General features: G+C 36.9%; 1 protein-coding gene across 15 annotated transcripts in view; it reads left to right on the top strand.

Moving 5' to 3' along the window:
* Nucleotides 1-12,952, top strand: part of KMT2C (lysine methyltransferase 2C) — a 284,617-nt gene that overhangs the window by 85,164 nt on the left and 186,501 nt on the right. The gene's annotated exons all lie outside the window — the stretch shown is intronic.

The raw sequence follows: 12,952 nt of genomic DNA, 5'->3' as shown, positions 1-12,952 counted from the left end.
ACAGGCGTTAAGTTTTTCCAGCATCATTTGTTCAAAAAGACTTTTTTTCTCCATTGTATTGTCTTTGCGTCTTGTCTTAATGACCAGATAAGTATTTATTTGTGTCTATTTCTGGCTTCTCTGTACCATACTACTAATGTATTCACTTTTTTGCCAAAATTATACATTCTTGATTACTGTAGCTATCTGGTAAGTCTTGAAGTCAGTTCTCCAACTTTGTTCTTCATCAGTATGTTGTTGGCTAATCTGAGTCTTTGGCTTTTCTGTAAACATTTTAGAATCAGTTTGTCAACATCCACAAAATAACTTACTGGGGTTTTGATTAAGACTGCCTTGAATCTATAGATAAAATGGGGAAGAACAAACATCTTAGCAATATTGAGTCTTCCAATCCATGAATATGAAATAACTCCATTTATTAGTTCTTCTTTATTTTCCTTCATCAGAGTTTTGTAGTTTTCATCATGTAGATCTTATGTGTATTTTGTTAGACTTATACAGAAGTATTTGATTTTGGGGAGATGCTAACATAAATGATATTAATTCGCATTCTACTTGTTCATTACTATATATATATATATATATATATATATATATATATATATATATATATATATAAAGTGTATATAAAAGTGATTGACTTTGTACAGTAACCTTGTTATCTTGTAACCTTGCTATAATTGCCTATTAGTTCCAAGGTTTTGTTTTTGCATATCCTTTTGGATTTTGTACATAAATGATCATGACATCTTTGAACAAAAACCATTTTTTTTTCTTCCTTCCCAATCAGTATACCTTTTATTTTCTGTTCTGGTCTTTGTACAAATAGCTATAAGAACTTCTTATAAGAAGTTGAAAAGGAGTAGTGAGAGGGTGACATCCTTGGTTTATTTTTGATCTTAGTGGGAAAGTTTCTAGTTTCTCACCATTAAATATGGTGTTGCTATATGTTTTTTTTTGTAGATTCTAATTTTTTAATGTTTACTTATTTTAAGAGTGCGCATGAGAATGGGGGAGGGGCAGAGAGGGAGCGAGAGCATCCCAAGCAGGCCCTGCATTGTCAGCACACAGCCTGGTGTGGGGCTCGATTCCATGAACCATGAGATATGACCTGAGCTGCAATCAAGAGTCCAATGCTCTACCAACTGAGCCACCCAGGCACCCCTGTAGATATTCTTTATTAAGTTGAAGAAGTTCTGGTATACCGAGAGTAGTTTTTATCATGAGTGGGTGTTGGATTTTGTCTGATGCTTTCTCTGCATCTACTGATGTGATTATGTGATTTTTCTTTTTTAGCCTATAGATGCAATGAATTACATTAATTTTCTTTTTTTACATTAATTTATTTTCCAATGTTGAACAAGTTTTGCCTACTTGGGATAAATTCTGCTTGGTTGTGGTATATAATTCTTTTTGTATGTCTTTGGATTCACTTTGCTAATATTTTGTTGAGGATTTTTGCATTTATGTTCTTAAGGGATACTGTTCTGTAGATTTTGTTATTGTGTTTTGTTTCCTTGCAATGTCTTTGTTTTTGTTTTTGGCATTAAGGTAATGCTGTTCTAATAGAGTGAGTTAGGAAGTGTTTCCTTTGCTTCTGTATTCCAGAAGACATTGTAGAGATTTAGTATATCTTCCTTAAGTGTTTGGTAGAATTCACCAGTGAAGCCATCAGGGCTGGGTGCTCTCAGTTTTATAAGGTTATTAATTATTGATTCAACTTCTTTAACAGGTATAGATATATTCAGATTGTTTCTTCTTGTGGTGAGTGTTGGCAAATTGTGTCTTTCAAAGAAGTTCATCTAGGTTATCAATTTTGTGGGCACAGAATTGTTAATTTATTCCTTTATTGTCCTTTTAATGTCCTTAGGACCTGTAGTGAGGTTCTTTCTTTAATTTCTAATATTAATAATTTATGTCCTCTCCCTTTTTTTCTTTCAGTAAGCCTGGCTGGAGGCTTACTGATTTTATTGATCTTTTCAAAGAAGCAGCTCTTTGGTTTCATTATTTTTCTCCATTGATTTCCTGTTTCAAGTTTTATTGATTTCTGCTCTCATTATTATTTGCTATCTTCTGCTTACTTGGATTTAATTTGCTTTCCTTTTTCTAGTTTGATTGGTTGCTTATAAATCTTTTCTAATATATACATTCCATGCTATAAATTTCTCTCAAAGCACTGCTTTGATGCACTAAATGCATCTCACAAATTTTAAGAAGTTGTGTTTTCATTACTATTTAGTTCAAAATATTTAAAATTCTCTTGAAATTTCTTATTTGATTCATGTGTTATGTAGACGTATGTTCTTTAACCTTTAAATATTTTGGAATTTTCCAACTGTCTTTCCAGTTTAATTCCATCTGTGGTCTGAGGGCAGACATTGTATGATTTTTGTTATTTTAAATGTGTTTTATGTCCCAGAATGTGGTCTCTTGGTGTGTTACCCATGTGATCTGGAGAAGGATGTGTAGTCTGCTGTTATTGGATGAAGTAGTCTATAGATGTCCGTTTTATCCAGTTGATTGATAGTGGTGTTGGGTTGAACCATGTCTTTAGTGATTATCTACTTGCTGGATCTATTTTTGATAGTTGGGTGTTAACATCCTCATATATAACAGTGGATTTATATATTTGTTTCTAGTTCTATCAATTTTTGCTTCATGGATTTTGACACTGTTGTTAGGTGCATATGTGTAAAGGATCACTATGTCTTCTTGGAGAATTGACCCTTTTATCATTATGTAATGATACTCTTCGTCCTTGATAACTTTACTTGCTATGAAGTCTGCTGTGTCTGAAATTAATATAATGTCTCCTACTTTCTTTTGATCTGAAATCTACTCTCAGTAAATTTCTAGTATTCAGCTCAGTATTATTAACTATATGGTACATTAGATCTCTAGACTTACTGATCCTATATAAAACTGCAACTTTGTACCTTTTGACCAATAGGTCCCCATCAGCCCCCTGGTAGGTATTGTCGTACTCTGCCCAATTTTACATTTTTTAGTAGAACTTTGACTTGATTTGTTAGTCTCTCTAGGCTGTACAGAGTATTTAGAGTTTGACTGGAGGGAACTTCTTAAAATTATCCTTGATATATCAGTTCCATTCTCAAGAATTTAGAGTCACTGAGCATTTGCTTGAATCCTTCCCTCCGTGTTTGTTTATTATTTATTTTTTAATTAAAACATTTTTTAAGTTTACTTAGAGAGAGTGAACATGTGTGTATGCGTGAGTTGGTGGGTGGGTGGGGGGGTTGCAGAGAGAGAGGGAGAGAGAGAATCCCAAGCAGGCTCCATGCTGTCAGCACAGAGCCTGATGTGTGGCTCGATCTCACGAACTGTGAGATCATGACCTGTGCTGAAATCAAGAGTTGGGACATTTAACCAGCTGAGCCACACAGGCAACCCCTTCCTTCCATGTTTTTAATTAATATTATGTTAAATGACACCTTCAGACTACATTGTTAACAGTTTTATCCAGAGCTCTTACTTCATTCTAGACTGGAGGCTTGCCTAGGGGATTTCATTTCTCACGAAGGAAGAACATATTCAAACTGGGTGCAAGCTTGTGTGTTGGCTTTCACTTTGGATAGACCGATCTCAGTTACCCAAGTCTTTTTCTAAGAATCACCCCTTTTTTTCTTTCTATGAATTCCTACTGCACTCCCCCTTTACAGAAATTCTGCCTTGGTCATTAGACTTTGTTAAGCCTATTTCTCTAGAGTTTTTACATAGCCAGTTTGTACCTTCTATGGGGAGAGATTTTTAGTGGATATTACATTTTACCTGTAGTCTAGACATGATTTTTTGGGGGGGGGGGTTATTTATTTTTTTAATTTAATTTTTTTTATTTTTTAAAAATTTACATCCAAATTAGTTAGCATATAGTGCAACAATGATTTCAGGAGTAGATACCTTAATGCCCCTTACCCATTTAGCCCATCCCCCCTCCTACAACCTCTCCAGTAACCCTCAGTTTGTTCTCCATATTTATGAGTCTCTTCTGTTTTGTCGTCCTCCCTGTTTTTATATTATTTTTGTTTCCCTTCCCTTATGTTCATCTGTTTTGTCTCTTAAAGTCCTCATATGAGTGAAGTCATATGATTTTTGTCTTTCTCTGACTAATTTCACTTAGCATAATACCCTCTAGTTCCATCCACGTAGTTGCAAATGGCAAGATTTCATTCTTTTTGATTGCCGAGTAATACTCCATTGTATCTATATACCACATCTTCTTTATCCATTCATCCATCGATGGACATTTGGGCTCTTTCCATACTTTGGCTCTTGTCGATAGCGCTGCTAGAAACATGGGGGTGCCTGTGTCCCTTCGAAACAGCACACCTGTATCCTGTGGATAAATGCCTAGTAGTGCAATTGCTGGGTCGTAGGGTCGTTCTATTTTTACTTTTTTGAGGAACCTCCATACTGTTTTCCAGAGTGGCTGCACCAGTTTGCATTCCCACCAGCAGTGCCAAAGAGATCGTCTTTCTCCGCATCCTCGCCAACATCTGTTGTTGCCTGAGTTGTTAATGTTAGCCATTCTGACAGGTGTGAGGTGGTATCTCATCGTGGTTTTGATTTGTATTCTAGATGAAATCATACAAAATGTAATCTTCTGACACTGGCTTCTTTCATTTAGTTTAATATCTGTGAGATTCATCCAGGTTGTTATTGTATGTATCAATATAGATTGTTCTTTTTATTGCTGAGTGATAGTACTTTGTTTAGATGTACCCCAATTTGTAATATAACCCACCTATTGAAAGATATTTGGACAGTTTACATTTTTTAGCTATCTGAAAAACTGAACAGTCATGTATAGGCTTTTGTCTAGAAATAAGTTTTTTGTTTTTTTTTTTTTAATTTTTTTTTCAACGTTTTTTATTTATTTTGGGGACAGAGAGAGACAGAGCATGAACGGGGGAGGGGCAGAGAGAGAGGGAGACACAGAATCGGAAACAGGCTCCAGGCTCCGAGCCATCAGCCCAGAGCCTGACGCGGGGCTCGAACTCACAGACCGCGAGATCGTGACCTGGCTGAAGTCGGACGCTTAACCGACTGCGCCACCCAGGCGCCCCTAGAAATAAGTTTTGTAAGTGTTAGAACTTTATTCTACTAACTTTATTCTTTTTCAAAACTGTTGTAGCCATTTTTTCTTTCATCTTTCCACATATTAAAAAAATTTTTTTAAACAAATAATCCTGCTGGGATTTTAACTGAAATTGTGTTAAGCCTGTAGTCTTCCATTACATGAACTTGGCCGTGTCTCTCCATATGGGGTTTTTTGATTTACTTCATTGGCATTTTGTAATTTTCTTATATAGATTCTCTTTATGTTTTGTTTGAGTTATACTAATTATTTCATTTCTTGGGGAGCTATGGTAAATGATACATTAAAAAAATGGTTTCCACCTGTAATTGCTAATATATAAAAATATGACTTATTTTTATATGGTTGCCTTGTATTCTGCAATCTTGCTGAATTTACTTATTTGTGTCAGGTTAGCTTTAGGAATTTTTGTGGATATCCTTTCTAACTTATGGAGTAAATGTTTACTTAATTAGTTTTCATTAATTACTAATGAAAATGATTAAAGCTGGTGTGTCTTTTAACATGATTTCTAGCATTCCCTAGGTTTGAATACTAGTTATTTTTCTTTTTTTCTTTTTAATGGTTTCAGGAGTAGAATTTAGTGATTTATCGCTTACCTATGACACACAGTGCTCATCCCAACATGTGTGCTCCTTAATGTCCATCACCCATTTAGCCCATACCCCCTCCTAATACCCCTCCAGCAACACACAGTTTGTTCTTTGTATTTAAGAATCTCTTATAGATTGTCTCCCTCTCTGCTTTTATCTTGTTTTTCCTTCCCTTTCCCTATGAGTGAAGTCATGATATTGTCTTTCTTCTGACTAATTTCGCTTAGCATCATACATTCTAGTTCCATCCACATTGTTGCAAATGGCAAGATTCCATTCTTTTTCATCATGGAGTAATATTCCATTGTATATTTATACCACATCTTTCTAATCCATCAGTCAATAGACATTTGAGCTCTTTCTATACTTTGGCTATTGTTGATAGCGCTGCCTATAAACATTGGGGTGCATATGCCCCTTCGAAATAGCACTCCTATATCCTTTGGATAAATGCCTAGTAGTGCAATTGCTGGGTCTTAAGGTAGTTCTATTTTTAAGTTTTTGAGAAACCTTCATACTGTTCTCCAGAGTAACTGCACCAGTTTCATTCCCACCAACAGTGCAAAAGGGTTCCCCTTTCTCCACACCCTCGCCAGCATCTGTTGTTTTCTTAGTTGTTAATTTTAGCCATTCTGACAGGTGTGAGGTGGTATCTCATTGTGGTGTTGATTTGTATTTCCCTGATGATGAGCGATGTTGAGCATCTTTTCATGTGTCTGTTAGCCATCTAGATGTCTTCTTTGGATAAGTTCTGTTCATGTCTTTCACTGGATTGTTTTATGGGTGTTGAGATTGATAAGTTCTTTATAGATTTTGGAGACTAACCCTTTATCTGATATGTCATTTGCCAATATCTTCTCTCATTCAGTCAGTTGCTTTTTCATTTTGTTGATTGTTTCCTTCACTGTGCAGGAGCTTTTTATCTTGATGAGGTTCCAACAGTCCCTTTTTGCTTTTGTTTCCCTTGTCTCCAGTGATATGTCTTGAAAGAAGTTGCTGCAGCAGAGGTCAAAGAGGTTGTTGCCTGTTTTCTTCTCTAGGATTTTGGTGGTTTCCTGTCTTACATTTAAGTCTTTAATCCATTTTGAGTTCGTTTTTGTGTATGGTGTAAGAAAGTGGTCCACGTTCATTCTTCTGCATGTTGCTGTCAAGTTTTCTCAACCCCATTTGCTGAAGAGACTGTCTTTTTCCCATTGGATTTTCTTTCTTGTGCTGTTGAAGATTAGTTGATATAATTGTGAATTTATTTCTGGGCCTTCTATTCTTTTCCATTGATCTATGTGTCTGTTTTTGTGCCAGTACCATATTATCTTGATGACTACAGCTTTGTAATAGAACTTGAAGTCCAGAATTGTGATGCCCCTGGCTTTGCTTTTCTTTTTCAACATTACTTTGGCTATTCGAGGTCTTTTCTGGTTGATACAAATTTTAGAATTGTTTGTTCTAGCTCTGTGAAGAATGTTGGTGTTATTTTGATAGGGATTGCATTGAATGTGTACATTGCTTTGGGTAGTATAGACATTTTAATGATATCTGTTGTTCCAATCCATGAGCATGGAATGTTTTTCTGTTTTTTTGTGTGTGTGCGTCTTCTTTAATTTCTTTCGTAAGCTGTCTATAGTTTTCAGCATACAGATCTTTTACCTCTTTGGTTAGGTTTATTCCTAGGTATTTTATGGTTTGTGGTGCAATCGTATGTGGAATTGATTCTTTGATTTCTCTTTCTGCTCCTTCATCATTGGTATATAGAAATGTAACTGATTTTTGTACATTATTTTTTATCCTGTGGCTGCTGAATTCATGGATCATTTCTAACTGTTTTGGTGGAGTCTTTTGGGTTTTCCATATAGAGTATCATGTTGTCTGTGAAGAGTGAAAGTTTGATTTCTTCCTTGCCAATTTGGATGCCTTTTATTTCTTTTTGTTGTCAGACTGGTTAGGCTAGGACTTACTGTCTTGAACAACAGTGGTGAGAGTGGACATCCCTGTCATGTTCCTGACCTTGGGGGGAAACGTTCTCAGTTTTTCCCCCATTGAATATGATATTAGCTGTGCGTCTTTTTTTGTATATAGCCTGAATGATGTTGAGACATGTTCCTTCTATACCTACCTTCTTGAGGTTTTTTTTATCCAGAATGAATGCCGTATTTTGTCAAATGCTTTTTCTGCATCCTTTGAGAGATGGATGCAGATTTCTTTTATTAAAAGAAAGATGTATCATGTCTTTTATTAATGTGATTTCTTTTATTAATGTGATGTGTCAACATTGATTGATTTATGGATATTGAACCACCCCTGCAGCTGATGAATAAATCCCACTTGATCATGGTGAATAGTTCTTTTAATATATTGTTGAATTTAGTTTGCTAGTATCTTGTTGAGAATTTTTGCATCGATGTCCATCATGGAAATTGGTCTGTAATTCTCCTTTTTAGTGGGGTCTTTGTCTGGTTTTGAAATCAAGGTAATGCTGACCTCATAGAATGAGTTTGGAAGTTTTCCTTTCATTTCTATTTTTTGAATTGCTATGAAGGAATAGGTATTAATTCTTTAAATGTCTGGTAGAATTCCCCTGGGAATCTATACAGCCCTGGACTCTTGTTTGTTGGGAGATTTTTGATCACTGATTCAATTTCTTTACTGGTGATGGGTCTATTCAAATTGTCTTTTTCTTCCTGTTTCAGTTTTGGTAGTTTGTGAGTTTCTAGGAATTTCTCCATTTCTTTCAGATTGCTCAGTTTGTTGGCACATAGTTTTTCATTGTATTCTCTTACAATTGTTTGTATTTCGTGGTGTTGCTTGTGATCTCTCCTCTTTCATATGTGATTATTTGGGTCATTTCCTTTTTCTTTTTGATAAATCTGCCTGGGGTTTATCAATATTGTTAATTATTTCAAAGAACCAGCTCCTAGTTTCATTGATCTGTTCTACTGTTTGTTTGTTTTTATTTCATTATCATTGATTTCTGCTGTAATCTTTATTATTTCCCTTCTTCTGATGGTTTTGGGCTATATTTGCTGTTCTTTTTCCAGCTCTTTTAGGTATAAGGTTAGCTTGTGTATTTGAGACATTTCTTCCTTCTTTGGGAAGGCCTGGATTACTATATACTTCTCTCCTATGACCACCTTTGCTCCTTCTCACAAGTTCTGGACCTTCATGTTTTCATTGTCCTTGCCTTCCATGTACTTTTTTATTTCGTCTTTAACTGCTTGTTTAAGTCATTCATTCTTCAGTTGAATGTTCTTTGATCTCCAGGTATTTGTGGTTTTTCCAGGTTTTTTTGTTTGTGGTTGATTGCATGTTTCTTAGTGTTGTGGTCTGAAAATATGCATGGTATGATATCGATTTATTTGTGTTGAGTGCTGATTTGTGACTCAATATGTGATCTGTTCTGGGAAATGTTCTATGTGCACTTGAGAAGAATGTGTATTCTGCTGCTTTAGGATGAAATGTTCTGAATATAAGTGTTAAGTCCATCCAGTCCAGTATGTCATTCAAAGCCATTGTATCCTTGTTGATTTCCTACTTAGATGATCTATCCATTCTGTAAGTAGGGTTTTAAAGTCCCCTACCATTATGGTATTACTATCAATTTCCTTTTTCATGTTTGTGAATAATTGATTTATCTCTTTGGGTGCCTCCATGTTGAGAGCATAAATATTTACAATCGTTAGATCTTCTTGGTGGATAGACCGTGTAATTATAATATAATGCTCTTCTTCATTTCTTGTTACAGTCTTTGTTTTAAAATCTTGTTTGTCTCATGTAAGTATGGCTATTCGGGCTTTCTTTTGACATCCATTAGCATGATAGATAGTTCTGCATCCCTTTAATTTCAATCTGCAGGTGTCTTTAGGTCTAAAATGAGTCTCTTATAGATAGCATATAGATGGATCTTGTTTTTTTATCCATTCTAATACCCTATGTCTTTTGATTGGAACATTTAGTCCATTTACACTCAGAGTGATTATTGAAAGATACGAGTTTAGTGCCATTGTGTTGCCTGTAGAGTTGGTGTTTCTGGTGATGGTCTCTGGTCCTTCCTGGTCTTTATTGCTTTTTTTTTTTTTTTTTTTTTTTTTTTTAAAAAGTCCCCCTTAAAATTTTTTTTGGGTCTGGTTAGTGGTCATGAACTCCTTTAGTTTTTGTTTGTGTGGGAAACTCTTTATCTCTCCTTCTATTCTGAATGACAGCCTTGCTGGATAACGAATTCTTGGCTGCATATTTTTCTGATTCAGCATGTTGAAAATGTCCTGCTACAGCTTCCGGCCTGCCAAGTTTCTGTGGACAGATCTGCTTTGAGCCTGATCTTTCTTCTCTTATAGGTAAAGGACTTTTTTCCCTTGCTGCTTTCATAATTCTTTCTTTCTCTTTGTATTTTGTGAATTTGACTGTGATATGCCTTAGTGATATTTGGTTTTTGTTGAGCCCAATGGGAGTTTTCTGTGCTTCTTGGATTTTGATGTCTGTGTCCTTCCCTTGATCAGGAAAGTTTTCAGCTATAATTTGCTCACATAAACCTTTTGCCCCTTTTTCTCTTTGTTCATCTTCTGGGACTCCTGTGATAGAAATATTATTCCTCTTTAATAAGTCACTATCTCCTTTAAATCTTGCATCATGATCTTTTTGCCTTTCTTTCCCTTTTTATTCCTGCTTCATTATTTTCCATAATTTTAGTTCCTCTATTAGTGATTTGCTATTCTGCTTTGTCCATCCTTGTCATTGTGGCATCCATTTGAGATTGTATCTCAGTTATAGCATTTTTAATTTTAGCCTGGTTAGATTTTAGTTCTTTTATCTCTGCAGAAAGGGATTTTCTGGTGTCTTCTATGCTTCTTTCAACCCCACTTAGTATTTTTATAATCACGGTTTTAAAGGTTCAGACATCTTACTTATCTGTGTTAAGTCCATGGCTGTCATTTCTTCCTGTTCTTTCTTTTGGGGTGAATTTATCCCTCTTGTCATTTTGGAGGGAGAAAGAAAATTAAAGAAATAAAAAAATATTTAAATTAAAAATAAAACAATTAAATAAAAGAAGCTAGATCCTAGGTGTGTTTTGGTGTACTTGATAGAAAAGAGAAAAAAGAGAAAGGAAAAAAATTAAATTTAAAATTAAAAAAAATTTTTATATAATAAGAATAAAAAAATAAAAAAAATAGTTCTTTCTGTATCCCAGAAAGAGAAAGAAAAGAAAGAAAAAGGAAACAACATAAACAAAGGTAGAAGCAAAGAAAACAAAGAAACGAACAAACAGAATGAAACCCGAAAGAAGTTACATGTATTTTCCCCTAGAACTGAAATTTTGTAGCACGATATAGTCCATAGGCTAAGTCTGTGGAAGGGATTTGTGCTGGTCTTCTAGGGGATGTGCTTGGAGGGCTCAGGTGGGTGGGGCTTGGTGTAATAGTTCCTTCTCCATTTGGTGGCTGCTTAACCCACTGTGGTGGATCCATGTATGTGCGTGTGTATGTGCGTGTGTGCATCCTTGTGCTTGAGGTGAAATGGCTTCACCCAGCTCAGTAGTTTTTGGCATGGGAATTGGTGCCTTCACACATCCTCCTTTGTGTGAGGCAGTCCTCCTTTGTCTCATGATTCATTCTGTTCCCTGCCTTTACCCTGTCTGTCTCCAAGCTGTCTGACTGCCAGCTGGCCCCTCCCTCCAGAGTTTTATCTCAGATGGGACTTTCAAAACCCCATACTTCAGAGACAACCCTCCCGCTTGGACCCACACTCAGGAGGGTCTCGCAGGTCCTGCAGGAGAGTCTCGCAGAGCAGTTTCCAGGTGTTGACTTGTCCCAGATGACGTTTGAGCAGCTGTGTAGCGGCAGATGCTCAGAGTTGATGGCAGATCACAACACAGCCGTAGACAGGTTTTGCTGTGGTCTGGCCTCTTTGTTCCAGTATCAGTAAACGTGGCTGCTCTCCAGGGTCCGCCAGGGACTTTTGCCCATGGGGAAGCCATAAAGCCTCTACCTAATGCACTCTAAGCAGGGGAACCGCTTCTCCTTGTGGCACCCAGACCCCTCAGACCCTGCTGCCTGCTCCTGGGGATTTTCCCTGCTTCCTCACTGGAACACCACTGGGCCCTGAGCCCCAGAACTTCATACTACACCCCACTGTTTATAGAATCCTGGTGGTACTGAAACCCTCTCCTTTCTCCCTGGCAGTGGTTTAGGGGGAACAGATTTCTTGTCTAGTCCCCGCAAATGTTTTCACTCTTTCTCTGTTCTCTCCAGCTACTTTCCGGGGGGAGTGCTTTTCTTGTGTGGTCCCGAGGCGCCACACACTCCCCGTTTCTCTTTCTCTCTTTGTCCTCTCTGGGCGAAAATGGCTTCCTACCCTCCACACCTACATGGGTTTTCTGCCCCCATTACACCTCTTTGCATTGCTTACCTCCCAAGTTCTCTGGTTCAGATTATGCAGATTGTTGCATTAATCCTCAGGTCAATTTCCTAGGTGTTCAAACATGGTTAGACGCAGATCTAGCTGCATTTAGGGAGGAGACAGGCTCAGGGTCCCGACACCACTCTACCGTCTTGGCTCCGTCTCTTACTCCTTATTTTCTCAATTGTTTTCAATCGTAGTTTGGATCTTTCCTTTGACTTGCGAGGTGTCCGAGAACGCATATAAAATTTCCAGTATCTGTGTAGGTTTTCTCCTTATTTTTGTTACGAGTTTTAAATTTTCTTATGTTATGTTGGTTTTACACACTTTGTACATTTTGGAATTTGAGATTTCTTGAAATCTTCATTGGTTTTGGAAAATTCTGAGCTGATATATATTCTAGTACTGCTTTTGCCACATTTTTCTTTATTCTAATTAAATGTTTATTAGACTGTGTCACTATATTTGTTGTCATTTATCGTCCTTTTTTTTTTTTTTTTGTATTTTTTTTTAACGCACTTGTTCCTCTGTTCTTTATTTTAGACAGATCATTCTAAACAGATGTTCCAGTTTACATGTCCCCTTTTGACATGGTCTAATCTGCTGGTAAACATTTGAGCCGAGTCCATTTATTATTTTAAAATCTCTTGGGGCGCCTGGGTGGCGCAGTCGGTTAAGCGTCCGACTTCAGCCAGGTCACGATCTCGCGGTCCGTGAGTTCGAGCCCCGCGTCGGGCTCTGGGCTGACGGCTCAGAGCCTGGAGCCTGTTTCCGATTCTGTGTCTCCCTCTCTCTCTCTGCCCCTCCCCCGTTCATGCTCTGTCTCTCTCTGTCCCAAAAATAAATAAAAAACGTTGAA

The sequence above is a fragment of the Panthera uncia genome, chromosome A2 (assembly GCF_023721935.1).
Source record: "Panthera uncia isolate 11264 chromosome A2, Puncia_PCG_1.0, whole genome shotgun sequence".
Lineage (NCBI taxonomy): Eukaryota > Metazoa > Chordata > Mammalia > Carnivora > Felidae > Panthera > Panthera uncia.
Note: the sequence above shows the minus strand (reverse complement) of the source record. Positions and strands in the feature narration are given on the sequence as shown.